Here is a 25,552-nt window from a genome sequence, read left to right on the forward strand (position 1 = left end):
GGGAGTTCTATTGTTAGTTTCCTGAGGAACCTCCACACTGTTTTCCAGAGGGGCTGTACCAGTTTACATTCCCACCAACAGTGTAGGAGGGTGCCCGTTTCTCCACATCCTCGCCAGCATCTCGAGTTCTCTGATTTGCTCATTTTAGCCACTCTGACTGGTGTGAGGTGGTATCTCAGTGTGGTTTTGATTTGTATTTCCCTGATGAGGAGGGATGCTGAGCATCGTTTCATGTGTCTGTTGGCCATCTGGATGTCCTCTTTGGAGAAGTGTCTGTTCATATCTTCTGCCCCTTTCTTCACTGGGTTGTTTGTTTTTCGGGCGTGTAGTTTGGTAAGTTCCTTATAGATTCTGGATATTAACCCTTTATCTGATATGTCATTTGCAACTATCTTTTCCCATTCCGTTGGTTGCCTATTAATTTTCTGGGTTGTTTCCTTGGCTGTGCAGAAGCTCACATCCATTTTATTCTTAAACTGAAATGTAATTATCTTTATTGAACTCTAGGCATTTATTTTTAACATCGTTATATATCTGTTTGTAGATCTGTCTTATGCACTGTAGTACACCAGAGGTCTTTAAAAGCAGATATTTGCACCTCAGTAATTTTGAATCCTTTAAAGGATTCGACACCCTATCCACCTTCCTCCTTTCTGCCCTGCGCCTTACTCATAAAGAAACAAACAGTACATTTTATTGGTGACAGTGATGACTAGAATACCTTTTGAAACAGCGTAAACAAGCGTTTTAAAGTTTATACTCAGTTGTCAAGCTATACAAAGAATCTTGGCATTATGAGAAACTTAAAGATCCTTTCATCTAAAGGTCCTTGGACCTTTTCTCCTGATTAAACCTTTCTAGTTTCAACTGTTACCTTTTTTTAAAAAAATGTTTATTTTGAGAGAGAGAGAGCTAGAGCACAAGAGAGCATGCGCGAGTTGGGGAGGATTAGAGGGAGAGGGAGCAAGAGAATCGCAAGCAGGCTCCACGCTCACTGCAGAGCCCAAAGTGGGGCTCGATCTCACGACCATAAGATCATAATCTGAGCAGATATCAGGAAGCAGACGCTTAACCAACTGAGCCACACAGGTGCTTCTCAACTGTTACTTTTTAAAACCTAGTTTTCAGGGTTTCCTGGCTGGCTCAGTAGATAGAGCACGTGACTCTTGATTGCTGGGTCATGAGTTCAAGCCTCATGTCGGGCATAGAGTTTACTTAAAAAAACAACAACGTGGTTTTCATTTCTCTTACTTTCCCCTTCATTTTGTTTCCAACCTTTTTTGTCTGTGTTTATCTTGGGGGGGGGGTCCCAGAATGGACCATTATATTCCAGCCTGTTGAATAATAGTAGTTTGGAATCACCTGCCAGCTTCCTTTGGATGGACACAAAGTATCTATTACTGTACTGAGCCAAACACACCAGCTCGTGGGCACACACGTGTATAACTGTGTTAATTATACGTCTTGTAACACATACCAGTGATTTTGGTAGCCATTTTATGCTGTCGACTATTGATTTGAGTTTTATGTCAGCCAACCCTTTAGTGTATCTTACAGGTGCTTGCTTCTGCTGTACCACATCTTTCCTGCTTTTATGTGATATAGTTGATTCTGAATGTATACCTCACATGTTTGTGGTACTTGGTGCAAAGTAGTTACTTAGTAGTAGATGTTTGAATGATTATGCTTTTTATCCCTGGACTTCCTTAATCCCTGAGTTCTTCCATTCCTTCTTTCCTTAACATCATCGCCACAGAATCTGTGCTCTAGCCCTACTGAATTACCATTTACTATCCCCGACACAGCTAGGAGTTGATCTGTGCCTTTGTATGAATATGCACACAGTTTTATCTCTGGAGTGACTCGTCTTCCTTCTGATTCCTGGTGTCTCTCAGCTTCTGAGATTCAGCTCAAGGTTCCCGTTTTTTCTCTTTCCTGACTACCCTTTCTTCCCCACACCCCCTTGTGTCTGCCTCTGCCTGGATAACAGGGTAAGTCATTCCACTTGCTTGATTTCAGATGTGTTTCCCTTGGAGTGTATACTTTTGAGAGCCAGGACTGTGTTTTTATGATTTCCGTCTGTGGCACCTAACACAGCGCCCTAGCGGGAGCTTCATACTGAGCTTCGGTGCACGCGTGAATGCGTAAATAAACAAATGAACGGTTTCAAGGCCTGATGTTCCAGGTCGTAATCTTCTGGATCTGGGCTCTGTTATGCAGTCTTTTATCCGTTAACAGATTGAACAGGCTTGGTCAGAACGTTTTCTCTGCCTCTGCTGGAGCTGCTGCCTTAGGTGTTGACTAAGGCCTGATTGCTACTCTTCAGGGATTAAAATTGACATATTACTTTTTTTTCTGTGTTTCTGTCACACAGTAGTAGAAAAGAACAGCCACAAAAACTTTAGAATTTAGTGACTTAGATGGTGTGGAATAGCCCAGAACAGCTTGCTTTGTCCCCATATGGAAAGTCTATTTATTATTATTTGCTCCCCAAGTATTGTGCAGGTAGGTCATTCTGGAACCCACTCTCAAGTGAGTGAATATTATGGGGCCATGTTGGAAAAGCTTTCTTGCATCTTTCAGGGTAAAGGATGTTCTGAGATCTGCATGGAAACCCTCGCAGGCTGCAACATAGTGAAATTGGGAATCTTGTCTTTGCTCTCTGGTTTATCTAGCTGGGCTCGCAGTTTATATTGCTTGTTAAATTAAGTTATCCTGAACACACTCTCTCTGGCTGGTGACCCTTCACAGCTGGTGAAAATCCCAGCCCTTCTGGGAGCACCTCGACATGGGAAAATAACACTGTGTCATGACAATTTTTGTGGATCTAGTAATTGTCCTATGGGTTGGACGGTTTTAATTTCCAGAAGCAGATAAAAGGTGATCTTTGAAAAAGGATTGTGAAATAAGGTGACTCCGTGGTTGGATCGATTGTGTGTAGTCATGCTAGCATTTTAACAACCCAGCTCTGATATTGTAAAGGAGATTGGGGTAATGAAGACATGTTTTGGTTGTCAGAGGAGTTCTGCTTTCAGAAGTTTTGTTCCCTGTCCTGAGAAGAGACTTAAACAAAGCAGAACAAATATAAAGGGCTATGGACTTCTAGAATTATGTATTAAATTAATATTTGGGGAAAGGGTTTAGTCTTCACTGTTTTTTAGGTCAGAGAACACTACTCCTGAGAAGTCAGGAGTGGACCGTGGTCCACACTTCGACCTTGGTGAGTACCTGCAGAATTATCATCCCTGCCTGTGATGAGGTGTTTACATATCTGTGTCCCTAACAGATTGAGGGCTCTTTCAGGGTGGTGACTACCAGCTGATTAATTGCTGTGTCCAAGAGCGCAGTCGCTGGCCCTTGTTAGATGCACAGATGTTTAAGAAGATAAACGAGAGACCCTTGTAACCTTTGTATGTGTCCTGTGTGACTGGAAAGTGCCTCTGATAGTAAGAAATTTCATGTAAGGGTGCCTTCTAGAATAGGTCGATGTGAAGTTCTGGCTGTGGTTGTGGTGTCCAGTGTGCATCACTATTGGGTGTCACTGTCATCAAGGTCCTTCTTCCCAGGTTGCTCCTAATTGTAAGAAATAGATAGTCCCGCATAGACAGGTACCACTTTGGGTGTAAAGTTTAGTATTAATCCCTAAGCATGCTTCTGGAATAGCCGCCGTTATTTCATGGCTGATAGGATGCAGTTCTGTATTATCACTTGCAGGTCATTTCTGGTGAACTACCATTAATATGTAGGTTTAACTACTAACCTCTTTTCCCTTCAACCCAAGGACACCATGACTATTGAACAGCGTGGTTTTTTTTTTTTTAAGTTTATTTATTTTTTTAAAGTAATCTCTACACCCAGTGTGGGGCTCCAACTCACAACTGTGAGATCACGAGTTACATGCTCTTACGACTGAGCCAGGCAGGTGCCCCTAAATGACATGTATTAATAAATAATACAGCTGATCTGTTTTAATAAGTATGCTTATAGACTTTGGTCAGGACACTGTGGACCCCCAAACAGAGAATCTGAAAATATTAGTATGGAGATTATTAACGAGTTTGCTTTATAGAGGAATTAAGTTGAGGTCTAGAGAGATCAAGTGGCTTGTACAGATTTTTCTAGCTTCTAGCTTCTTGTTTTTGTTTTTAACAGATTTTCCCTTTTTCAGAATAGCTTCTCTTGTCCCTCCCTGCTTTTCATTCTATAACACTAATAAAGTCAGTGTCCCCTAATCACTTTCTTTTGTTCTGAGTAGCCATCGTGCATCCAGCAGGCTGGCAGTTAGACAAAGGACCAGAGCTTTAAGCATCGACAGTGAAGAGAGTTTAATGATTTTATGTCTCTGTGGAGATGTGGGGAGAAATAGAGCTGTGTCTTCCAGGAACGTTCACTTTTCTACTTTCCTGTGAGCTGTAACATCATGTGGCTGCTGCTGGTCAGGTGTCCTTGTAAGTCTACTCTTTCTTATCCGTGTCACCCACGTGCTTTTCCGTGCTCTTTACCAAAAGTATGGCAACATCTTAATTACCTAGTTTGATGCACTTTCCATGCTTCCTGTGCCTTCTTGCTGGCCCCTTGCTGCCAGCCTATCACCCCATACATCGTGGAAGAAGCTGACACTTTATTGTCCTGGCCCAACCATGGAACAGAGGATTAACGTTCAACACACTGATGTGGAACATTACAGCTTTCTAGCAGACTGTTTGAGTTGTTAGAAGAAGTGAAAAAAATTTTGTCTTGAAATTTACTAGATAACAGATTCCATATAATAAAGTTCATCCACCTCAAGTGTGCAGTTCAGTTAGTTCTGTCAGCTGCATATGATCACATAACCACCACCACCATCAAGGTGAGAACCTTTCTGTCATTCCAGAATGTTTCTTCTTGCCCCTCACTGTCAGTCTCCTCATCCCCACACCAGGACCCAGGCAAGCACCGATCCACTTTGTCACTAGAGTTTTGCCTTTTCCAGAATTTAATAAGAGTGAGATCATACAGCATATGGTTGTTGTTTTTTTTATTTTTAACATTTATTTATTTTTGAGAGACAGAGCATGAATAGGGGAGTAGTAGAGAGAGGAGACACAGAATCCAAGGCAGGCTTCAGGCTCCGAGCTGTCAGCACAGAGCCCGATGCCGGGCTTGAACCCCCAAACCGTGAGATTGTGACCTGAGCTGAAGTTGGACACCTAACTGACTGAGCCACCTAGGCGCCCCCAGCATGTGTGGTATTTTTTTTTTTTTTTTTTTTGTATCTGGCATTTCCATCACGCTTTTGAAATCTCCTGATATAGGTCCATGTATCTGTAGTCCCTTTTTCTTGCCAAGAAGTATTCCATTGTATGGTTACAAATTAATCCACTTACTGGTTGGACAGACATTTGATAGTTTCTAGCTTTTAGTGATTACAAGTAAAGCTTCTAGAAATATTTGCATAGAAGTCTTATATAGACATGTATTTTCAGTTCTTTTGAGTAAATACCAAAGAGTAGAATTGCTGGGTCACACAGTGTATCTTTAACTTTATGAAGAAACTATCAAACTGTTTTTCAAAGTGCCTATACATTTTTCCATTCCCACCAGCAATATATGAGCACTCCAGTCACTCTTTACTTACCAGATATTGATATTGTCCGTCTTGTAAATTTAAGTCATGCTAGTGGGTATATAGTGCTTGTCTCCTGGCAGTTTGAATGTTCATTTCCTTGATGACACTAATATTGAGTGTCTGTTATTTTTGGTGAAAGGTAATTATTAAATGTTTTTTGGCCATTTTTTTTGAGATAATTGTCATTGAGTTAGTTGTAAGAGTTCGTCATATATTCAGAATACATGTCTTTTATCAGATATGTTTTGCCAATAAATTTCTCTTCACTGTCTCCTTTTCATTGGAATAGTGTCTTGAAGAGCAGGAAGAAGTTCCTTATTTTGTTGAAGTCCATTTTATCCATTTTTTCCTTTTAGTTTTTAATTTAATTTTTAAATTTTTTTTTATGTTTTTATTTTATTTTTGAGAGAGAGAGAAAGAGAGAGCCAGCCAGCAGATTAGGGGCAGAGAGTGGGAGACACAGAATCCAAAGCAGGCTCCAGGCTCTGAGCTGTCAGCACAGAGCCTGACGTGGGGCTCAAACTCACGAACTGTGAGATCATGACCTGAGCTGAAGTTGGGCGCTCAACTGGCTGAGCCATGCAGGCGCCCCATGTTTTTTCCTTTCAGATTGTGGATTTTTGTGTCCTGCCACCATAGTGTCCTGGGTGCTGTAGCTTTATAGTTCAGTCGTAAAGTCAGGTGGTTAGTAAGGCCTCCAACTTTGTTCTTCAAAATTGATTTGGATATTTTAGGTCATTTACACTTGTGTGTGCATTTTCAAACAGCTGGTTGATTTCCATAAGAAAGTATCCTGAAGTTTTTATTGGAAATGTATTAAATTTGTAACGAGGTGACATATATATATTTAGTTAGTCCATTAACTTGATGTATCTCTTTATTTTTAGTGTTTTTTTTTAGCATATTCACAGTTGCAGTATTTTGTTAAGTATATACTTACATATAATATTTTGTTAAATTTATTCTTAAGTATTTCACATTTTTGGTGCTGTTGTAAATGCAAACATTTCAACTTCCAGTGTGTTGTAATATATAGAAATACAATTGTCTTGTATGTTGACCTTGTAACCTGCCATTTTGCTAAAAATCAGTTGCCATTTCTAGTAGTTCTTTTACAGATTCCTGGTGAGAAGGGATACTCTTATTGCCCACCTGAGGGGTGAGCATTCATACCTTCATCTTTCTATATAATCTCAGCAGTAGGTTATTTTAAGTTTCTTTGATCAGGTTGAGGAAGTATCCTTTCTATTCCTAGTCTGCTGCGAGTTTTTATAAAGGATCAGGGTTTTGTTAAAATTTTTTTTTTGCATCTAATGAGATATTTGTATAGTTTTTCTTTCTTATTTTGTTGATGGCGGTGAAGTCCATTAGTTTGCAGAAGTAACCAACATTGTATTCCTGTGATAAAGCCCATTTGGTATTGTCCCTTTTTCTATTTCTGGGGTAGAAATGGTAACATTTTGTTAGGGATTTTTGTGTCTGTTTTCATGAGGGCTTCGACTTTTCATTTAATATCTTCATCTAGATTTAATATCAGGGTAATGTTGGCTTCATAAAATAATTTGGAAAATGCCCTGCCTACCCCCCACCATTTTTTTTTCTTTTAAGTAGGCTTTATGCCCAGCGTGGAGCCCAATGGAGGGCTTGAACTCACAATCTAACATAAAGACCTAAGCTGAGATCAAGAGTAGGATGCTTAACCAGGATGTCACCCAGGTGCCCCTCCCCACCTTTTGATATTGGTATCATTTTTCTGTTAAATATTTGAGATATGTATCCTTGATGCTTTCTGGGCCTGGAGTTTTCTCTGTGATAGAGCTTAACTAAGAATTCCAATTCTTTAATAGATATAGGGTGATTCTGGTAGATGTGCATCTCACTGTAGTTTTATTTCGGTTGTTCCCTAATGACTGGCGGTGTGCCTACTAGCCATTCATGTATCTTCCTTAGTGGAATTTCTGTACAGATATATTATTTGTTTTTGGTTGGGCTGTCATCTTTTTTTTGAGTTCAAAAAGTTTCTTATAAATTCTGGATGGAAGTTCCTATCAGATCTATGATTTGCAGGTATTTTCTGTAGCTTCTCAAAATTAAATTTATTACCCTTATGCAAACATACAGTGAACATGTGCTGAAGATTTTATCTAATTCACTTAATATGGGATCCAGTAAGATGTTAAAACTGGTTCCACATATCTAGTAATTTTTTATTTTATGCTGTACATTGTGAAAGATGTGTTCTAGAGACCACTGTGGTTTTTATCTTTTGAAAATGTTAACTTTTGTCCTGGCAGGCAGCTAATTGGATTGGCCCCAAACTCCCACTTAGCTTAAACCCTACCCAGTTCTTTCAACCTAACACATTTGCTTTTTACTGGAAATCTTGGACTCTCCCCAGTATATGTACAGTTTGGGGTCTACAGAGGATTTGGGAAGATCTTAGATACAGATTTATAGACTGCAGCTTTCTGTCTACTGTGTCATGTGATCTGGACCTTAGTTGAAAAACAGTAGAAAAGTGAATCTTACCCAGTACTTTTTTCTTCTTTCAGTTGTCTGCTCACATTTCCTCCTAATGCCTTCATATGGTAGCTTTTTATATTTTATTCAGTTACAATTGTTTATAAGAGCAATAGTCTGATACAGGGTAGTCTGCCTTTACTTTTTTGTTGACTTTTAAATAGTAGAGCTCTGTTTTAATCTTAACATCATTGCTTATCCATTCTGCTGGATTCGATGTCCAGATTGCCTTTCATTTGGGCTCTCCGCCCCCACCCCTCCCCTTTCTCCTGCATTCAGGAAGGTGGTATAGGACTTACAGAGCATGTTAAACAGTATTCTCAAACCTTTGTCATCTCCAGTTAACTTCCCAGAGTGTATTTCTTCTATTGAGGAACTGGAAACCTAACTTAAGAGCTCAGATTTTTGAAAGTGAAAGGAATAGGTTGATTTGGCTGGCAGGATTTTAAAAATATCTTTCTTGCTTCTAGTTCAGTTCTGACAAGAGCCCTTGAAAGGCAGAACTTGCCCTGGGATTGGTAAAGGTAGCTAATGCTGACCCATAGTGGGGTTTAGGGTCATATTTGTTAGAACTGGAGGCCTGAGGCTGTTAGTCTGCATCTGAATATCAACGAAGCAGGAGTGTCTCCTTGGAGATTCCATAACTGAGTTTTTAGATTCCCCAGCTCTGTGGTATTTTTTCCCCCTCTTGTACTGGGTGGGGAGGCATTCTGTGGGTGGCTGCGTTCTTTATTTGTTCTTTGCTCTGACCTGGGTTTGCAGTCAGGGTCTATAATGGGAGGTCATGGTATGTGTCTCTTTGGTCTGCCCATTGCTTCATCACTGCTTTGGTTTTTAGTTTTCAGTTCAGCTTAATAGCAGACTTTAAAGAATGCTAATCACCTGTATGAAAAGCCAGTATATTTTTCAGTATGTGCCATGAAGCGGTAAGATGGTATATTACAGTTTGTGAGATTTCGTACAGTGCCGACGGAAATGGTACCGTTTGCTTTCACTGCAGTTCTGAATGTGAAAGACTGTTCCCTGTTCCGTCTCTTTAAGCTGGGGCATTGGGTCCGAGGTCTGATTATTTTTTTCATCAGATTTTTGTAGAATTTAGGGGAAAAGCATTCTGAGAAGTTCCTGTTGCTTATGTAAGAGCAACTAAATTTTTTGGGCAGCAGATTTCAGCTGGCGGATGTTAGCCTGTGTTTGTGTGGAAGGGAGAGAAGGGAGTTCATTCCCAGCTGATTCTCAAGCTTGTAAACATTTCCATTTGGATGTGAGGAGGAACATGTTGGTCTGGTGAGTGGCTCTGCCTGTTGGGTAACTGCACAGCTTTTTCTGTAGGCCGTTGCCTTATTACTTTGGAAAAACAGAATAGGGCACATCTGTGAATTCGTCCACAGCACTAAATCTGGGGGGAGATGAAACAGACAAGTTCGTCTGCAGAGAAGCTTTTACGCAAGATGTGTCTCTACCTTCTCCTCTCCCTTCAGTCTTTCACTTAGTGAAATCCTACCTCCTCTACCAAGCGTTTTCCAATAAAATGACTAGAAGAGCTTCTCGTCCTTCCCTTCATCACTCTGTTCAGTCCCCAGCTCAGAGTCTCCTTGCCTCATTTGTTTATGTAGCTAAGACACCCAGTGTTTCTGTAGGTGGAATTACGAGGTGTTAGAAGGGAGGAACTTGCATGATTACTCAGTCCAGCCGCTTCCATTCGCAGCATAGGAAAAGGAGGCTGGTAAGGCTTGCTGCACGTTAGGAGCAGCAGTGCTCTAGTCTAGAAGTTCAAAGCACTTCGGAGTTAGATCTGGGTTCAAATCCTGTCTCCTGGCCGTTGACTGGCTGTGCCATCTCATGCAGGTTAGTTGACTTCAACCATGAATCTCTTCATTTGTAAAATGGATTAATGTGAGGATTAGCACGGTGCCCGAACAGAATAAATGCCTACAAGTGCCTTCGAAGATGATGATGATGGTAGTTAAGTCTCCATGGTTGAGAAACTGTAAGATGTCCGGACTGTAGAATTAAGGTGGTTACTTTATGGATGAACAGATACGAACATCTACCGAGGAGCAAAACAGGGGACTGTACTCTGATGATAAAGTACATATATGTTGTGTGGTTTTGGAGGAGTATAGATTCTGAAAACCAGTGAGTACACGTTTACTATCCCGTCAGTACATTTCTGGTGTATGCTTGAGAGAATGAGGGAGGAGTGGTTTTTTTTTTAAATGTCCTTGGTTGAGTTTCAGAAATGGATTTCAGATGCCAGGACACAGCTTGTAACAAGAGGGTGAGATCAGTTGGTATAATTGGGGCTACTTGATAATCCTTTTGCTCTGTTCTCTGAACATTTACGGCGTTCCTATTCCTGTACAAACATAGCTAGAAAGTGACGAGGTCTCTCCATAGAGATGTCCTGTGTGGGGCTGGGGAGGCAGGAGCATGTGGGATGGAGTCGGCAGTCAGTCTTCAGCCTTTGTCTTTGCTTAGTAGGTACCGGGCAGTTTTGTTCTATTTAAATCCTTCTGGAGGTTAGTTTAGAATGTGATCTTTAGTTTGATTATACCAGCATTTGGGGGAGAGGAACAGAGGGAAAAGAAAGAGGAATCAAAAACATATTTTTAACACTGAAAAAAAAAATTGACCTGTGAGTTTCTACCTCGTGGGGTGGAGGTGGAGACTGTGCTGGCTTGTGGTTTTCCCCGTCGCTACTTCCTGCTGATGGAGAGCCAGCCACAACAACAGCTGTTACTGGGCCCACGTTTGGTAGCCCAGAGGACCTTTTTTCTTCTTACTCATGTCATTTAGAAGGAGCATCGGTGTCCTGGATGCCTTAACTTGGAACTTCCAAGCTGGTGGTTGATTGAGTAGCCTCTGTTTCTCAAGGGCTCTGCTGTGGCTGCTGAGTTAGGAGCAAGGATTTTGTGTCCCACTTGTGTCCCATCTTGCATTACTCTTGATGGCTTGCTGGTCGTTCTAGCTCAGGTGTTCCTGTTTTTGCTGTGTGTGTGTCTGTGAAAGACCACGTTTGTAGAGTATCTGCTCCGTGTCCCCACCATCTTCAAGTGCTGCCCAGATTTATTTGCTTTACAGCAGCGTTCAGAGGCAAGTGATTATTCAGTCTGTTTCCTACAGGGGAGAAGGGCCTCCTAGCCAGCAAGGGGTTGGACTTGGGCTGCTTCCTCCCCCCACCCCAACCCCGGCCCTCTTTCTGGGGCCAGAGTTGCTCATCTGCTTGTCAGGTGGCATGGGGTGTGTAAGGTGTTGGCTCTTTCGTTTGCCCATCTCACATCTTTGGAGCCACCCACCTTGGTCTTCCAGAGCAGTCTGAATTCTGGCTGTCTTCTGAGCGTGCCATATGTAGCACAAACCAACTGTTTGCTGTAGGCGGGGGCCCTCCCTAGGGCCTGTTGAATTTATGTGGACAGTCAGCCAGGATGTCAGGACTCTCCAGAGAGTTTATCTGCACTATTTATAGTTTGCTGTTCTGTCCACAGATTGTGTCTAGAGTACACACTCAAATATTTGTTGAGTTGAATTACTTCCCTTTGTTGCCTTTCAAATACCTTTTGTTTGCCTGTTTTCCATCTCCTCACCTTCATCTCCTTGCACATCGAGTCACTTTCTCGATGGTCTGGGCTCTTGGAGGACATACACAGGCACCTGCTCCTCATTCCCACCCTCACTCCTCCCTAACAAAAGCCATTTTACTTTCGGCACAGTGTGCCTGGAAATTTTAGTCTTTTTCCCCTAAATTCCTCCTTGATTGTAAAGATTTCCAGGAATAATAGCCAGTTGAAGTGTTCATTATGACCAAATTATTAGCACTTGGGTAATTCTATGATAAAATTAATTTTATGAAACACCTGTATATATATATATATATATTTTTTTTTACATTTTGAAGTATTGTAATTTTTATCATAAGTACTACTACTTTTTTTTTCTTTTTTTCTCCGTGGAACCCAGCTTGGGGCTTGAACTCACAACCCTGAGATCAAGACCTGAGCTGAGATCAAGAGTCAGATGCTTAACCAACTGAGCCACCAAGGCGCTGAAGTATTGTAATTTTAAAGGAAAGAGCGCTGTGCAGTAGATGCCTGACATCCTCTACCTAGATTTTTGTGTATGTCCCACTTCTATTAAATATTTGAAGTCTTATGTGCATGGTAACATGTCTACTAGAAACAATAATTAATCATTATGCATTTCTGTCATGTACCTTTTCTCTCTCCACATATGCCTAAAAATTAAATGTTTTAAAGCAACAGTTCTGTAGTTTTTATGACAGCCTAATTTTTTATTAAAAAATTTTTTTTAATGTTTGTTTATTTTTGAGAGACAGAGACAGAGTGTGATCAGGGGAAGGACAGAGAGAGAAGGAGACACAGAATCTGAAGCAGGCTCCAGGTTCTGAGCTGTCAGCACAGAGCCCGACGCAGAGCTCGAACTCACAAACCGTGAGATCATGACCTGAGCTGATATTGGCCGCTTAACTGACTGAGCCACCCAGGTGCTCCAACAGCCCAATTTTTTAAATTAGTGCAAATGGGGAAGTTAATTTTCCATTCTTGCATTGTATAATAAGTTGTTAACATATGTGGCCCTCTAAGGGTTTCCTGTTAAGAGGAATTCAGAAAATTTGAAATCAAGGAATAATCTGTAAGGTTTCTCTTAAATTTCTTATTTCTAAATCCAGGAGAAGTGTAATACCATCCTTATTTAGCCTGGCAATAACTTTTTACTAATTGGAGGAAAAGCTGCCTTTTTTTAAATTTTTTTTTCTTTTACATTTATTTATTTTTGAGAGACAGAGAGAGACAGAGCCACAAGTAGGGGAGGGCCAGAGAGAGAGGGAGACACAGAATCCAAAGCAGGCTCTAGGCTCTGAGCTGTCAGCACAGAGCCCAACACGGGGCTCGAATTTACAGACTGTGAGGTAATGACCTGGGCTGAAGTCAGACGCTTAACGGACTGAGCCACCCAGGTGCCCCAATACTGCCGTTTTAATCATGCTTTTAAAGCAATGTTCAGTGAATTGTTCAAATTAGTAATTGGTCATTGAACCTAGTTGAGATCTGATCTTACCAATTCTTTATCTTTGTACTGTCAGACACTTGTTATGATTGGTTTTGTGAAGCACTGTGTCTGAACTGAAGGTGAGCTGTCTTTTTTAATATTCAAACAGAATTAGCCACAACTGTTATATAAGCTACCATTTTCAAAATGCTGAGTACTTCCTGTTCCTCTGTTCTGCGCACTGATGAGTACAGATTCGCCTTCTTTTTTGCTTCGCCCAGCATGTTACTGAGGAGAGATGACTGAGGGATGCCATTTCCATCTAGTGGTTGAGAAACAGTTCTGTTATTTCAGAACACTGATAAGTTTTTATCTTTAAAAAGCTAAGTTCCTTGCTAAAACTGCTAATCAAGTTATCACAGGCTCCGTAGCATGGCATCTAGATGGTTAGAAGTGGGATATTGGTTTTCATGTGCTTTTAGTTGATGGATCCTAGTTTGCTCCACCTGCAATAAATGTATCAGTGATTTTTATTTATTAATTTTTTTAGAAGTAAGCTGTACACCCAGCATGGGGCTTGAACTTATGATCCTGAGATCAAGAGTCACACGCTCTACCTATTAAGCCAGCCGGGTGCCCTCTATCCATGATTTTTAAAAATACTCTGTGTTCGTTATATGTTATAAAAACAAGAATGACTCCCAAAGGGATAATGCAGGCCAAGGATGTGTTATGAATAGAAATTTCTCCTTTAAAAATAAAACTTTTCATTTAAGAAGTTAAAATGATATTTTCAGAAAACCTTAATAGAAGGTTGCTGAAAATATTGGAGCTCCTTTGACTCTGTAACATTTTCACTTGTATTTAAAAATGTTTTTAATGTTTGTTTTGAGAGAGAGGGAGAGGGAATGCAAGAGTGAGGGAGGGAGGGACAGAGAAAGGGGGAGGGGGGAGAGAGAGAGAGAGAGAGAATGAGAGAGAGAGAATCTGAGGCAGGCTGCAGGCTGGAAGCTGTCAGGACAGAGCCTGATGGCGGGGGTCGAACTCACGAACTGTGAGATCATGACCTGAGCGCAAGTAGAATCATTAACTGACTGAGCCACACAGGTGCCCCAGTATACGTAATTACACACACACACACACACACACACACCCCCCCCCCCCCCCCCCCCCCCCCCCCCCCCCCCCCCCCCGCCACTCCTCTTGTGTTTTACGGTGTCACTGTTCTCAAGATGTTCTCAGTATTGAAGAGTTACAACATTGAAGACAGTATTTTATCCTTGAGATACGAGAACCATTTTGGGAACTTAAAAGCCAACACGGACATTTCTAGCATCTGCTTCTAGTACCTTCCGCCTTCCACTCGTGGGAATAATGTGGTTGTGCTTCTGTCATGTGATGTGTCCGTGAAGGTGGGCCGTGTGTCGCTGTAAAGTGATTCCTAACAGAGTAGCCACTCCAGGCCCTGGGATTTGTCCAGTTAGGTCACCAGGCTCAGTCATGTCTGCCTTTATGTGAGAGCTCTCTTGCCTGTGTTTAGTCTTTCCCAGTGGTTTACAATCGCTCGAGCCCATTGGGTTGCTTGCTTTTTGGATGACAGAGGTTGGGAAGGATGAAGGAAGTATAAAGGCTTGAATTTGGCAGCCTTTTTACCGGATATCTATTTTAACCCCCCACTGAAGCAATTTACATAAAGCTCAGCTGTGTACAAGTTTTTCTTCCCCCCCCCCTTCAGGTCTTCACAATTAATTCTTCACTCTTTATTTATTTTATTTTTTTATTTATTTCTATGAGGGAGAGAGGGAGAGAGAGAGAGCGAGCGCGAGCGTGAGCAGGGGAGGGTCAGAGAGAGAGAGAGGGAGTCACAGACTGAAACAGGCTCCAGGCTCTGAGCTGGCAGTCAGCACAGAGCCCGACGCGGGGCTCGAACCCACGAACCGCGAGATCATGACCTAAGCGAAAGTCGGACGCTTAACCGACTAAGCCACCCAGGCGCCCCAGTGTACAAGTTTTTCTAAATGTGAAGTGTATTCTTATTGCCATAGGGACAAGCGTGTCAGCACTTATTGAATTGATGTCTTGCTCTCCTGTGCCTGGGCCTCCTGGCAGCTAATAGTTCCGTTTCCTTTGGGTAACAGGATACAGCTGGCGGCAAACTCCTCACCTGTGATAGCCATTTGGACTTTTCTTCTCTGTAGATCTCTGCAAGGCAGCAGAAACCTTTTTTTTGCTTGCAGGAAACCACAAACCTGTGTTAAACACCAAAAGAGAATTGAAATAACACATGCTGTGTTCTCCCCGGAGGTACCAGCCATCACATGAGAGCCCAAGTGTAGTGTCAGGCAGCTCTTTGCCCTCCCTTTTGCTTTGAGGTTTTCCAGTTAGATGATGCTGAATTCCTCCACTGTGGTTCCCGTTGCCTCACTGGCCGATTAAGCAGATTGATCCAGGCTGGGTTTCTTAACACTTGGCAGGACCCCTAGTCCCTTTGATAAGCTACTAGGTGAACCTTCTGGGACCAGACTGACTTGAGTTATCTTGGCTTTGATAGATTGGTTTTTGTTCTTAAAGCTGCGCCTGTGGATCCTTTGCTCTCAAAAGGTGCAGGAAAGCTGCTGGTTAATTTCTGCCTCTGATGTGCATGTGAGGCAGTTTAGTATTTGTCGGGTACGCAGCGCTGCGCCAGGTGCCGAGGCAGGAACACTGTGGAAGACATCTACAGTGTGACGGAGCAGATGAACAAATTCAGGAGAAAAGGCAAGCATGGAAATGAAAAGAAAGAAAATGGAAGGAAAAAAAGCGCGACTTCTTGCTGACTGCTTGGGTTAGATCACCAACAGTCGTCCTGCTATAAGAATCAGTGGGGGGGCGGGGGGGGGGAAGGACCAGACCACACGTGGCCCACGCCAACAATGTGCAGGGCTGGATGGGGGCGTGGGGAAGGAAGGAGAGCCAGCTGGGTCATCTGCACATATGGTCCCCGGAACACCGTCGGGGTGGTGCAGGAGCCTGGACGGCTTCTGAGAGCTTCCGACGCTAAAGCACATATGTAATAGAGGGCCTCATCTGCTGGGGTCTGCATCCCCTCCTGGGCACCCTTTATTTGGAAATCGGAATCACCACAGTGATGGGGTGGGTGGTCCATGGAGCCTGGCAGCTGCGTGTGATGTGAGGTCGGTGCACACAGCTGATCACGTCATTCGTACCGGGCAGGAGGGACAGGAACTTCTCGAGTATGTCTGTATTGCTTACTGCTGTGTTGACCAGTTGACACACAGCTTTTATTCTTACTTTTACCTGGTTCACTAATGAAAATAAAGCTTGGCGATTAAGTGACGTGTCCAGAAGTACCGAAGTTACAACTCAAGTCCAAGTCGGTCTCCTTCTCTGAATTCTGTTGACATTCTCAATTTTATCCTTACATTCTGAGAGGGGTTGTTAATGAATTCCTAAATGCTAGCAGGTTGCCTTCAATCTAGCAGTCATCTCTTCATTATTCATCAAATTGGCTTACAGAGAATGTGTAAAATAAACATGATATTGGTTTGTTTGTTTATTTTAGCAGAGGAAAGGTCGTGAGCATAATCTCCTTGCTGGCCCCTGCTGGCCCCAGGCTGTCCATGTGTGTCTGTTAATGAGCATCATGATGAGCCAATGAGCCCCAGGGTGCAGGGCTCCACCCCAATGCCCTGGAGGTTGGAAGCTCTAGAATCATTAAGAGGCTTTAAATGTGTCCCCAAAACTGTGATCACATTTTCTTTTGAATGAATAAAAGTATTTATTAGTTTCTCGAGTCAGGGCAGATCACCCTGAGGAAAAGAGGTCGGTGCCTCAAAGGAACCTTTCTAAAGGGTTGCTTACTTCCCTATAAGCAGAGCGTGAGGTGCAGAATGAAAGTAGTATTTTAGGAAGGGTGAGTCAGAGGAGCAGGTGGAGCATGGAGAGATTTTCTCAAGGTGATAAGGTGTGCAGGCTGAGGCAGGTAGGCTGGCAGGGGCTCCCAAGCAGGGAAGGAGGGTGAGGCGGGCTGCTTTGGAGACCCTCTTCTAACTAGAAAGCCCTGCAGCCGACAGGATTCTGCTAGGGTTTCGGGTGCGGACTCCAGGGCCCATGGACGTTGATCGGGAAGCCCGCTTTCGCACGCTGCACCTCGAGGAGGCTGTGGTGGGAGGCTGGCCTGGCCTCACTGCCTGTGACCCATACCGCGTACTTACCGGGTCTGGGTTTAAGTTCTGTGATTACAGACTTCTTCCAGTGCTGCCTTTTTGTGACTCTTGGAGCCTGCGGTTGTGAAAGAAGAGATGTTTGAGCTGCACATAAAAAAAAAAGGGGGGGGGGTAAGAAAAAGAAAGGTGTAGGGAGACTTGGTGGATGCCATTGCTGTTGTAAGGCTATAAGGTCTTTAGGGTAGAGCAGTGTGGTGGCGGCTGTGTATTTTCTTCCGTCTGCCTTCCGTGGCTTCTGAGGCCAAGCATCTTTGAGGCCGGCAGATTTCCACGGGCGCCTCTCCTGCATCCTCTCCCCCACCCCCCGCTGGCACTTCTCACTCTGATCCCTCCCAGCAGCTCACTGCGCTGTCTTGTCCAATACGCGCTCCTCCTCTGTCCACTGGGTGAAACTTGCTTCGGGGTTGACCTCCTCCCGAAAGCTGTGTCGGGGCTTCTTTTTCCCTGTCCCTCGTAACATTTTTTATTATTGCACTTCTTATAAATACTCCAACGTAATGATCCCTTTACAGCTATTTGCCCCTTAACTAAATTGGTAGGGTCATGTATTTTATCTCTGAAGCTCAGCAGCTCATTCTACATGGAGTATTTCAGGGGCTCAGAAACATCAAGAGATTATCTGCCATCATTGAGTCTTTGTGGTGGGCAGTTATTCTAAACATATGTAATGAAAGGGAGGCCCTAAGTACTGAAGTTATGGTGTTCTCTCCCATATGAATTTCAAAGTAAACTCTGAGTAGAAGTGGGAGGCTCAGTCGGTTCAATGTCTGACTTCAGCTCAGGTCATGATCTTGCAGTTCATGGGTTCGAGCCCCACATCGGGCTCTGTGCTGACAGCTCAGAGAGCTGCTTCAGATTCTGTGTCTCCCTCCCTCTCCTCTGCCTGTCCCCCGATTGAGTGCGCGCGCTCTCTCTCTTTCTCTCTCTCTCTTTCTCTCTCTCTCTCAAAAAAGAAATTTCTTTCATTATTTAATTATTTTGGTAAGCGTTCTGATTTGTTTCTTGTTCCATGTAAATCACTTTGGTTATTCGTGTCTGTATCTTTGCCCCAAGTTCAGGATCATTTTGCCTAGTGGATAATCTGGCACTGATAAATAATTACAGCGTGAGTGTGGGTGTTGGTGTTTTTGTTTTGGTTTTTGTTTGAATCTGCTGTGCCCTTTTGTTTCACCCTGAGTGTTGCCGCGTGTTGGACTCTTGATTCTTACCATGTCCTCCCTGCCGCGGTCCCCTTCCCCTCACCCCTCAGCTGTGGCCAGCGCTTCACTTGTTTCTTGGTGGTGTTTAGAGCACCGTGCCATGTGACAGTGGGAAACAGGCCTGGCTGTGCCCCAGGAGAATCGGACATGTGCTGTGGGTCTCAGCACTGTGGCGTCCCAGAGCGTGGGCCGTGATCCAGAAGCAGCAACATCACCAGGTCCGGTGTCCTGGTTTGGAGTCACTGCTGCTGGAAGAAGATGGCGGGGGGGTGGGGGGCAAGCAAGAATCTGTGCTCTTTAGCAAGGCCTCCAACTAATGCTCATGTGTGCTAAGGTTTGAGAATCGGTGCTTAAAGCCAACTGCTCAATTCTTAATGAATGCACCTTTCAACAGAAGAAGACAGGCTCCTGGAAGATTTCCTCAGCCTCTTATTCAAGAAATCTATTTGGGACCTCTAGTCACTGACATATATACTTTGTAGAACTTGACGTCCACAACAGGAAACGCCCGTTCGCTCTTTATACTCTGCTGCTCTGCTCTTCAGAATTCCCTGCTCCCACCCCAGAGCATAACACATTTACAGCCCCCAGCCCAGACTCCTTAGGAATGAAGGAAAGAGTCTTCGGATTCTGTTACTTTCCTTGAAGAGTAAGGGCACTGACTGCTTTACAAGAATCCAGAGTATGCACTGTCATTTCCATGTTGACTGTCACCCCAAGTTTTTGTGGGTTTCAAAGGAGTTGCTGCAGCCCAGTTTGAGCGGGGTGCCTGGCCATGGAGACTCATTTGAAGGCATGTTCTGCCAGGGAGGCACCCTGCAGGTGCACAGCCTCTCTCTGCACTTGGCTGAGTCTCAGACAGCTGCCCTCCTCCTTCTGGGGCCGAGGTCCGTTGTGGAGGTGGTTTGCACATCTTTTCTTGTGGATTTGGAAGCTTCGCTGTTGTGAATGACAAAACCTATGTCAACTGGAGTGATAGGTTCGGCAGACCTGGACAGCTGGCGCTTAGGAAATGGCCCGAAGTCAAGAAGCTGACAGATTCAGGGAGTGTTTGCAGGTCGTGGTATAATTCCTGATGGGTGTTGGGCCTCTGATTTTTTTTATCCCCCCCCTCCTCTTCAGGGACACTTTGCTAAAAGTGGAACACCGGTTAAAGGCTTCTCTAGTGTAATGTATGGATCTGGCTAAAGAATAAGGAGTATGATTTATATTTACATACCTATAGGTGTGGGCTTTCTTATTTTAATTGCTTTTCTTTCATCATGTCTAGGGATCTTTACTAAAGATTATGGATTTCTTCAGTTTGCACATTTAGGAAAAACGTCTTTTTACTTATTTCCAGGTGAGTTGTGACACATTGAAAAACAGGGGACTTAAAACAGATGTGTTTGATGTCTTCCTTCTGTTTATAAAAGTAGTATCTATTAATTATCTGAATAGTTATGATTAAGAAACATAATTTAGGAATGAAAATTCCCTGTTAATTCCCAGAAATACGTGCATTTAACATTTTGTTATTTGTTCCTCCAGATTGCTTTCTGGGGTTATTTTGTTATATCTTAGAGTTGTGATTTACCCACCAGTGTGTTTTTACACAAATGTATCTCTGGATACCTGATGCCTTTTATTTTGACCATTTATGGTTTTCCAGGTGTTTTCCTTGGTAGTCTGCATGGAGACCCAGGAACTGCAGAAAGACCCGTGCCTGGCAGTGTGCTTCAGCACTTCGCTTGGATTCATTCTCTTTTAATTCTTCCACCAACGCGATAGTGTAGGCAGGAATTCTTAACCTCTCACTGCACATGGAGAGACTGAGGTCAGACAGGTCCAGTGACTTCCTCAAGGTCATACAGTTACTCCATAGAGAGCTAGGGATGCCTGGCCACGTAATCTGATTGCTGGTCTAGAGGATATTGTACAGCACTGTATGACTTTACTGAGAAGTCTTTTTAGCTGAAAATATCTTTGAGACAGAGCGAGCTGTTGAATGGGGCACCCCTCTTCTCTGGCATATTAAGAGGTATCAGTTTTTGTTCAGGAATGGCACCCTATGGCACACCGGCTGAATCTAGTCCACTGCCTCTTTTGGTAAATAGAGTTTTATTGGAACATGGCTACCCCTCTTCGTTTACTCGTTGCACCGGAGACCATATGACCTGCAAAGCCTGAAAATAAATTTTTTTAAATACATATAGTTTATTGTCAAGTTAGCTAATATACAGTGTATACAGTGTGCTCTTGGCTTCAGGAGTAGATTCCCATGATTCATCACTTACATACAACACCCAGTGCTCATCCCACCACGTGCCCTCCTCAGTGCCCATCATCCATCTTCTTCTCCCCCTCGACCCCCTTTCCCCATCAACCCTCACTTTGTTCTCTGTATTTAAGTCTCTTATGGTTTGATTCCCTCCCAGTTTATAACTACCCTTCCCCCATGGTCTTCTGTTAAGTTTCTCAAATTTCACATATGAGTGAGAACATATGATATCTGTCTTTCTCTGACCAGCAACAGCACTACTAGGAATTTATCCAAAGGAGACAGGAGTACTGATTCATAGGGGCACAGGTATCCCAGTATTTATAGCAGTGTTATCAGCAACAGCCAAATTATGGTAAGAGTCTACATGTTCATCAACTGATGAATGAGTAAAGAAGATGTGGTTTATATATACAGTGGAATATTACTTGACAGTGAAAAAGAACGCAATTTTGCCATTTGCAGCAACGTGGATGGAACTGAAGGGTGTTACACTAAGTGAAAGAAGTCATTCAGAGCCTGAAATCTTTACCATCTAGCCCTTTCCAGAAAATGTGTGCCAGCCCCTGCTGTGGACACCAGTTATTATTAGAATGTGCACTGTTTTTGCAGCTTCTCGAGTTTTGCATTCATTTGCTCAGGCACACTGATCGATGTAAGGGCTTTCTGTCCCTCACTACCCCCTCCCCCACAGATCCATCAAACAGCCATATCACTTCATGCCCGAGTTTCCACGTGATCCTTTATAGTGATGGAGTGTCTTCATAATCCTTGCAGGTGGTGTAGAACGTGTGCCACTGTTAACCTGTTGTAAGCCCTGTGCATCGAGCGCCGATACATTCTGATGATGGTGTGTGCCCTGAAAGGCTGGTGATGGTTTGTTCTGAAGTGCAGGAGGAGGCTGTAGGCCCAGTGTGTGCTGGTCTATCCGGCAGCACTCCGAGAGTTGCAGAATCGTAGGAGGGCGGGACTTCCGTCAGAGACCGTTGCATTCAGATTGGACGGGTCTTGTTTTGGCACAAAGTGAATGTGTTACTTTTTTATACTTTTATACGACAGCCAACTATTCCATTTCTTTTCTGTCAGCATTTGGAAGTAACACGGAAAAGGTGAGGCCGAGAGTACTTACTTAGCTGGTTTCTGTTTCTCACCCCCTGCATGCATGGCCCCGGATTCTAGCTGGCTGCTGCTGAGGGGCAGATTCGGGGAACGTGCTTGACATCACATCTTATTTAGGCGTTTGCGTTTCGCTGTGTCCATTTCCTCGTCCTTTGGATCGCATGCACTCGTCCTCTACAGCCCATCCCCCTGTGCCTGTCACGTGTGGTACTTGCAGTAAGTGAAAGCGGCCCAGGGAGACTTGGACTTGGTCAAAGCCATTCACTGGTACCTGGGTAAGAAGGAAATTGTAGGGTTTTCCCTCTTAAAATTCCTTGATGAAATCATTGGTGGACATAGGGTGTTTCTTTGATTTTCCTTTAGGGAAGGCTTGATCAAAGATCCCATCGACAGAACAAAGACATTCAGTTGGCCTTAGGGGGTACATTTGGGTGTTAAGTGTGTTTACTCTGATTCAAAGACCACCTTCCTGCAGAACGCTCCATCTTTTAGAACACAGTTCTCAAGTAGAGTAAGCTTACTTACTGTGTAGAGTAAGCTGTGCGTTATAGGTAGCAAGTTTTCTGATGGTTTACCAGCAGAACTCTGACTTCTCAGTTTTGGGGCCAGTTTGAGAGTTTGGAACACCTTCTACCTGTTACCTCTATTACATGCCTTCTTAATCTCTCTCTCTCTCTCTTTTTTTTTTTTTTAATTTATTTTTGAGAGAGAGAAAGACCGAGGATGAATGGGGGAGGTACAGAGAGAGACACACACACAGAATCCAAAGTAGGCTCCAGGCTCTGAGCTGTCAGCACAGAGCCAGAGGCAGGACTCGAACTCACAGACTGCGAGATCATGACCTGCCTGGAAGTCGGATGCTTAACTGACTGAGCCACCCAGGCATCCCTCTTAATCTCTTCATTTTTGGGGGGTAAATATCACCTCAGAAGTCCTTCCCTCAGTAAAACAAGACCCTCCCCTTCATTTCCTGTTCCCTCTTCTCTTTATTTTTCTCCATGGAACTTATCACTATTTGAAAACCATTTATTTTAATGTTGTATGTATATGTGCTACTCCTAGAATAACCTCTTTGAAGGTTGGGAGTTTTGTCTTTATTCCTTCTGTGCCCTTAGTGCCTCGGGGAGTACCATGCCTGGCACATTATAGATGCACAGTGATAGTTGAATTAACAAAGTCAAGGGGAGTCTATAGTGTGTGTAGAATGGGGGCTAGATGGGGGATGAGTCAGTTTGTGGATTGAGGTCATTCAGGAGGTCCTCTCATGATAAGGGGGGAAGTACATGTTTGGGCATCTGATGGGCTCTCTCACTTCTTCAAGTTGGTGATAAATAATCATTGAAAGACTCCCTTCTTTTTAACCAATGAAACGGGTGAAATAATTTCCTTTTATGGGGATTAAGTGTGATATTGAATTTATATTCAATTCATTTATAGAGCTCTCTCTAGCTCTATAAATATTAGTCCTGCCTTTCCTCTTGTGTGTCAGCACTGAAGAAGCTTAAAGCAATCTGAATTTACAAATCTGTTGCCTCTGGGGTCATTGCCTTGATGACTTCTGACAGATTTATTCTTGCAACAGCCTCTGTTGCCAGCATAACAATGGCCTGTCCCTTTGACCAGTGTGAGGGACAGACACTTTGTCATTCCTCTTTAATCCTCATATCAGAACAACTTGCATGGGTTCCGCCGAGTTGATAGCACCAAACAGCTGAGGTGACATCAGCCCTCCTTGCAGCCGCGTGGGTGCCCCCCGGCGCCTCCACCCTGGTGCAGTGGGAGCCGCTCGGGCGGCTGAGGTCTGTGGTCTTTGCAAACAGAGTTGACCTAAGTTTCTTGGCGTATGGAGACAGATCGGAGGGCTGGTAAGTCACTAGCGGGTCTCCCCAGATTCCTCCAGTTGCTGCGGATCACCCAAGGGTGAGGTCTTGTTTCAGTTTCCGCGGATACTTCTTGACAGGAACATGTCAGAAGTTAGGTAAGGCCGAGTGGTCTATAACGTTATAGGTTCTTTTGGCCTTCTGTCCCGGGCAAGTCTGGGCAGGACCTGGAAATCTGATTAAAAGGCTCCTGAGCACAGTGAACTTCATTTTAAATTAAATGGGTATTGAATGCATCGAGAAACATACTCAACTGCTTCAGTCTTTTCCATCCATGCTTGCTATTTGAATTTCATGGGCTGGAAACTGACTTTATTTTTCTACAAAAAGAGTTATTGCTACATTTCTCAAGCTTGGTTTTTCATTGTGGATTTTTGCAGGTAATTTTGGCACCTGTGGACACAAAACTATTAAATGAAGAGAGGAAGGAAGGAAAGTGTGTAGAGCAGGTGTCTTACAGCCTGGGGCTGGGCCAGAGAAGGAACAGGGGTGGATGTGGAGGTGGTCAGAGTGGCGGGAGCCCCCCCGCTGTAGACAAAACACGCTGAAAAGCCCATAACTTGCAAGTGGTTTGGACATGTTTGGGTTTAGGAGCCTGATTACAGTTTTGGTTTTTGTTTTTTTCCTCCTAAGTGTGTGTTAACTGCTTTTTGGGTGAGCCTCGATCTCGGACTTACACAGCCTGGCCACACTGGTAGATGTATGCGGACTTTAATATTGACAGGATTCTGTTATTTAAGTTCTGTGTGGTTGCTAAGGCATTCATTGCTCTTTCTAAACATTTAGTCATTGATAACCTGCTGTTTATGCTGTTTGGGTTTTAGTTCAGTGGTAGTGAGCTGTTTGTAATCTGGTAGAACACATGTGATTTTATCTATTTTTTGCACATGTGAATGACATTTCTCTACTGTTGTTTATGCCACTGGTCAGTTAGTTTGTGTGCCTTAATTTAATCCATTTTCTAGGAGTAAGAAGCTTCCTTAGATCAAATTGTAATCAAATCCCTTGGGTCGGCCCCTCTGACTTCTGTGAAGACAGGATCAGCTTATGCTCAAGTTTAGGCTGTTTGGCGAAGGGCCTGCCATCCTGAAATTATGGACCGTGATATTTCAGTGTGAAGCTTCTGGTCAAATCACCAAGTTAAACTTTACAGAGCATGCTTTTCTTAACATTCGGGAAATGTATTGACAAGCCCAGAAGTCTTCTGTAAAATTCTTCCTGAGATTTTTGTATGAATTCATTTAGTGAAGAAAACATTAGGGAAACCAGCTGTTAATTTTGAGGAGGGTAAGAACTTATAGTTTGTGGAAGCCAGCCTAGCCTCCTTTCTCGAGGGCTGAGAGGAGAACTCTCTGGACCTCTGCTGCCCCTCCCTCCACGTTCCCTGGTGAGAAGAGACTCTGGCCAAGCAGCACTTTGTGAAATTTGGGGGATTATGTAAAAGTATAACTGAATATGCACTGTTTTCGCTCTGGTAACTGCATTTAATATCCTGTTGGTTGTTGAAAATTCTCCTAGGACAGTGAAGCCTTTTTTGTCTTTAGTTTTCAAAGTCTTTCTCCTCAGTTAAAGAGATTAACTCTGGGCTATAAGACATTTGCAACCCTTGACCTTCTGGCCTTCCCAAACCTCTAAGGAGCATCGTAGCATCATGTTCATATAGCCATACTCGACACCTAGTGTTTGTAGCTTTTATTCTTTGGGTGATAACTTTTAATTTTATTCTCATTTAT

At 43.4% G+C, this 25,552-nt stretch overlaps 1 protein-coding gene across 8 annotated transcripts in view; it reads left to right on the top strand.

Annotated features, from left to right (window-relative positions):
• The window catches only part of AKAP13 (A-kinase anchoring protein 13), a 321,162-nt gene that overhangs the window by 60,460 nt on the left and 235,150 nt on the right, over positions 1-25,552 (top strand). The window lies entirely within an intron of this gene.

This window comes from Hyaena hyaena, unplaced genomic scaffold (assembly GCF_003009895.1).
Source record: "Hyaena hyaena isolate Hyena2069 unplaced genomic scaffold, ASM300989v1 scaffold_266, whole genome shotgun sequence".
In the NCBI taxonomy this organism is placed as follows: domain Eukaryota; kingdom Metazoa; phylum Chordata; class Mammalia; order Carnivora; family Hyaenidae; genus Hyaena; species Hyaena hyaena.